Below are 6,000 nucleotides of genomic sequence, written 5' to 3' on the forward strand. Positions count from 1 at the left end.
ACCGACAAAGCCATATTTCAAGTTGCCTCTCTCCTTGCATTCTTCGAGTCATTTAGGATATATTCATGTTTAGATACAGTGTATTCAAAGAAATTTCCACTATAAACTTTTTAGCATTCTGTATACGGTATTAGGGTGGGGCGTCAAATGTCAAAGTCAGAAAATTCAAGATGTAGTGTTTTTTTATGAAAATTTAACCTATTGTGAGGCATTCTGCGCAATTTTTAACGTCAGAAGTCCAAAATTGGCCAAACCCCCCCTGGGGGTACTGATTCGCACTACAGGCAAAAATTGAAAAAATGGCATTTTCTGGCCTTTTCACATTTAGGCACAGATATCAATCTATTTACCGCGTAGTCCGGCGGTAACCCGGCGGTATTTCTCATTCGTCAGATCATGTGTACAATTAATAGCCTTTTTTCATTAGAATAGTTTACCGCCGCCGCCGGGTTTCGCGGTATTTTGCGGCAACCCGCCGGTAAATGACAAATTAACCGCCGCCGGGTTTCGCGGTATTTTGCGGCAACCCGCCGGTAAATGATATTTTACATCAAAATAATTTACCGCCGCCGCCGCCGGGTTTCGCGGTATTTTGCGGCAACCCGCCGGTAAATGACATTTTTTCGTTTTAATAATTTCAGTGTTTTTCAAGATCTGTCAAATAAGCATGTTTTATTAAATTTATGTCGATACTGTTATTTTAACCCGCCGGTAAATGACATTTTACATCAAAATAATTTACCGCCGCCGCCGCCTTAGAATTATGTTGCGGTAGTCCGCGGGTTTCCGCTGGTATTCGTGTATTACCGGTGGCGGCGGCGGGTTTTTAATTTATACTCTTTGATTGAGCTTATAATTATGTTGCGGTAGTCCGCGGGTTTCCGCCGGTATTCGTGTATTACCGGCCGCGGCGGCGGGTTTTTGATTTAGACTCTTTGATTGAGCTTATAATTATGTTGCGGTAGTCCGCGGGTTTCCGCCGGTATTCGTGTATTACCGGCGGCGGCGGGTTTTTAATTTATACTCTTTGATTGAGCTTAGAATTATGTTGCGGTAGTCCGCGGGTTTCCGCCGGTATTCGTGTATTAACGGCGGCAGCGGCGGGTTTTTAATTTAGACTCTTTGATTGAGCTTAGAATTATGTTGCGGTAGTCCGCGGGTTTCCGCCGGTATTCGTGTATTAACGGCGGCAGCGGCGGGTTTTAATTTAGACTCTTTGATTGAGCTTATAATTATGTTGCGGTAGTCCGCGGGTTTCCGCCGGTATTCGTGTATTACCGGCGGCGGCGGGTTTTTAATTTATACTCTTTGATTGAGCTTAGAATTATGTTGCGGTAGTCCGCGGGTTTCCGCCGGTATTCGTGTATAACGGCGGCAGCGGCGGGTTTTTAATTTAGACTCTTTGATTGAGCTTATAATTATGTTGCGGTAGTCCGCGGGTTTCCGCCGGTATTCGTGTATTACCGGCGGCGGCGGCGGGTTTTTAATTTATACTCTTTGATTGAGCTTAGAATTATGTTGCGGTAGTCCGCGGGTTTCCGCCGGTATTCGTGTATTACCGGCGGCGGCGGCGGGTTTTTAATTTAGACTCTTTGATTGAGCTTATAATAATGTTGCGGTAGTCCGTGGGTTTCCGCCGGTATTCGTGTATTACCGGCGGTGGCGGCGGGTTTTTAATTTAGACTCTTCGATTGAGCTTAGAATTATGTTGCGGTAGTCCACGGGTTTCTGTCGGTATTCGTGTATTACCGGCGGCGGCTCCAGTATTCTGGAGATACTCCAGGGAAATCAAAATCATTTGGGTCTGGGATGCGTCTATGTCCGCCATTATGGAAATAAAATCCCTGCTAAGAGCCATTTTTCAGGCAAAAACCCAAATTTGAACTGAAAACATCTCTAAAATGACAATAGACATGGGCCCGAATTTTCTTGCAGTGATAGTATTCTGGAAATACTGCAGGAAAATCAAAATCATCTGGGTTTGCGATTTGGGTATATCCACCATTTTGGAATTGAAATTCCTGCTAAAACGCAATATTTCAAGCAAAAATCCTATTTTTGACTGGAAAAATCTTAAAAATGGCAATAAACATGAACCTAAAATCTTTTTGCAGTGATAGCCTTCTGGAAATACTCCAGGGAAATCAAAATTCTTTGGGTTTAGGATAAGGGTATGCCCGCCATTATGGAATTGAAATATGTGCTAAAACTGGCTAAAATGCAACATTTCAAGCAGAAAATCCATATTTGACTAAAAACTGCTCTGAAATGGCAATAGACATGGACCCAAATTTCTTTGAAGTGATAGTATTCTGTGAATTCTCCTGGGAAAACAAATACATATCACATATCACGCTGGGTTTTTGGCTGGTATTCCCTGGTATTTGACGAAAAAAATTACAAGTATTCCGATATTTTGTACCCTTGGAAGCCCCCCACAAGTCAGAGGGTAAGCGAAAATGCCCATAAGTTAAGAATGTCTTCGACCTTCAGCCTTATATATATTGTGACTCTCAAGCTTCAACCCAAACCGATGCTGATAATAACAGGTTAGCTCTAAAGCTCTCAAACAGCATCTAATAACATGAAAACCAGAATATGATTCTTCACTGGGAATCAAAACTATAAAGTGCACTTACAAACATCATGTCAGATCTAACAAAATTAATAATGGCACTGTCATCATTGACAATAAAATGAAGGATTTTCTGTCAAGAGCCTTGTAAACATTCCAACAACTTCCATCGAAATGATTTGTCACAGCTATGGCTACCATTTTTGACGCGGTCCGAGGATTGAGCCGAGAACGCTTGCCGAGCGTCCGCGAGCTGCCGAGCGTCTGTGAGCTCCCGCGCGGATGAAAAACTTTAATCTGTCAATCATTTTCTCAAGCAAAGATACCCAAAGCTATTCTAGCTTTATGATAGTGCCGCGGGTCATCAGTGGATAGTATTCAATAGACCTTTTTTCAAAGAGGACGTCCTGTTGAATAATTATGTAGTCCAGCCATAAAAACAATGATAGAGCCATGCATAATTACTGTATCATGCATATTGTAATAATAATGCATGGTTTTATCATTGTTTTTCTGCTAAATATATATAAAAAAGTTGTATTTTTTACTGCTCTTTTCACATACTTACTAACTGAATTTGAAAGATCTTCAATGTGGCGCCGGCATTTTTTTACAAACTTCAAAAAAATGATTTCTGTCCCGCTTTTGCGGGACTTTAGCTCAAGTGCTTGTGTGCAGCATAGGGTACAAAGTCCAAATGCATTTCCCGTAATTTTTGTATGAAGAGTTGTTAGGTCTATGTGGTTGCACCCCAAAACCCAGGCAAAAAAACCAGGCCGTTATATTATGAGCTGTGTTGGTTATTGGATTATTTTTATTATACCATTCAAAACTTTGGACTAATAATGGTTCTTCCTGTGGTATCTGATCATTCATATTCATCTCTTGATTTTTTTACAGGGTATTGAAGTTGGTACTATTTTTTTTTGCGCACCCCAAAACCCACAAACTCTATTTTGGCTGTAATTTCATAAATAATAATGCTAGAAGTGTGGTTTTTTGCATGCGATCTTCATATTCAATTGTCTTACTAGTGAAAATAAGTTTGCAAACTTAGTCTAAGCCATATACCCCAAAGTACTTCAAAACCCACAATACAGGCACCCCAAAACCCACATTGGCATTTTCAGAATTTTAAAAATTTGGGCCAAAAAAATACTTTCTGAGGATTTACTTTGATAGTTACTCCACCTATTAAGTCATTCATTTGATTGATAAGAAGCTTTATAGTTGATTTAAACATACTTCATAGTGGGCACCCCCCCCCTGGATTCTGGGGGGGGTTGAGGATTTTCAGATTTTTAAAAATAGGTGGGGGTTGGGTTGATGAGAAATTTCAGGTGGGGGTAACCCTATGTAGTAACATTTTTCAGGTGGGGGTTGTCAAGTTTTCTGTATTTAACTTCGTTTGATTTTGTACTTTTTTGTCTTTTTCAACTTCAAAAACCTAAAAGAAAACTAAAACTAATTTTAATGAGTGAGTGTTCAAACAAAGCACATTCTTTATATCCATTACCTATGACGACATATGTTTCCTAAAGGAAAAAAGGATAAACTGAATTTTCAGGTGGGGGTTAGAAGATTTTACAAATTTAGGTGGGGGTTGCTGAAAAAGGTGTGGGTTGGGCTGATATGAGATTTCAGGTAGGGGTAACCCTATGTAGGTGGGGGTAACCTTTTTCAGGTGGGGGTTGGAGGGGTGTTGCCCACTATGTACTTTATTGTCAACCTATTTTTTTTAATTTAGTAAATACTAGACGGTTCCCGTCGTCGTAAACGCCGGTTAACGGTTTTGCTTGCACATCAAAAGCCTTTAAAATACTATAATGTGGGTTAATTCCTGACATCCTTTTGGCTTAAAATGCCAAATACAATGATAAAAATTATACTTCGAAACTTTTTACATTAGTCAAATTTTTGTGTCTGTAAGCCTCGATGATATGTCTTTTTAAGATAACGGAAGTTTGTGTTCAATGAAATGCCATAGTGACCCTGCCAAAATTATCGAGGGTACCCGTCGTTGCAGACGCCCAAAGGTGTCTCAGGTGGTGAGAGGGTTGCTTCTAGGAAAGAAAAAGCCTTAGTTGTGAAGGAGAGGCTCGCGCTTTGCGATTGAGCACTGAAGGTTTACCCGTTTGTTGGCTTCGCATGCGGACAGCTTAAGACCGGCGCATATGCAATGCAACCAACATTGAAACCTTTTTAAATAATGTTAGACGAAGTTTAATCATCAAACAACAATGTTGGATTTTGTTGCGTGTGTTGATATAAAACAATTCGAAATCGTGCAACAAAAATACCACACCTTTTTATTTGAAACTTTGTGACGTCGCAGTACTTTTTCATGAAATTGACGTCAGAACTTTTTTCGTTTACAAATAGCAGTGTAGAGTCTTCTCTAATCCGAGTTTTCTACGCTTGTCAAACTTAGCGCAAGACTTTTTGTATCGAAGGTGGATAGGTTTTCCAGCCGCGGCGTTCAAATTTTAGAAACCTTAACATATGTTACTGGGCTAGCGTTACAGACATTTTTCATAAACTCATTTAGTATAGTAAGATAAAAAATGAAGCCCAAGTTCTCTATGCGTATACACCAGAAAAAAATTTCAAATCATCAAAACCATCGACTAAAGCGGAGGCATTGGTTGTAAGAAAGCAAACAAGTGAAAAAGAAAAACAATTGAAGGCAGCTGAGGCCTGGTGCAGAGAAATTAGCAAACGTGGCTATGCAGCACTTAAAACAGGTTATTTCCCTTGGTAAAGGACCGTGAAACAATTAATAAGCGACTTGATGGCAAAGTTGTAACTGGTGAAGAAAGATTGTATTGTAAAATCTTAACATCACAAGAAGAAAATATGATTGTACAGTATGTGAAAAACAAAAACAGGTGTATGCAGGCAATTAACAAAAAGGAGCTTGAAAAACTGATACTTGATGTCCTTCGAGTGCGAGACTACACCAACAGAAAATTAAAAGGTGGACGGAGATTTGTCAAGCTGTCACCAAATGCAAAAACAGCATTGGAGAAAAAAAGGTACAACCTTTAGAAATATGTTTTGATTTGTTCATGCTTTTCATTTAAATGCAGCTGTTTGTGACACCACCAGACACAACAGGAGTAACTCAACTTTTGGACCAGTTAAACAAGAAAATTCACCAAGAGTGTGAAAAAGAAAAACCATCAAATGTTTACTGACTTTAACACTTTAAGTCGAGAAGCCTTCATGGTTATTCTAGCAAACATCTGGGATAAATGGGTTTCCAAAGAGGGTATCATTAATGCTGCAAGAAAGGTTGGTATCACGTCAACAAAACTAAGCGTAGAGATGATGCAGCAAGATGCAATGATTCTCATAGAGGGATGGCAACTAAAGCAGCCTATTGTTAAAAGGCCCACATTTTCCTATTATAAGACTTCCATAAC

The sequence above is a fragment of the Clytia hemisphaerica genome, unplaced genomic scaffold, assembly GCF_902728285.1.
Source record: "Clytia hemisphaerica strain Z4C2 unplaced genomic scaffold, Clytia hemisphaerica genome assembly, whole genome shotgun sequence".
Classification (NCBI taxonomy): domain Eukaryota; kingdom Metazoa; phylum Cnidaria; class Hydrozoa; order Leptothecata; family Clytiidae; genus Clytia; species Clytia hemisphaerica.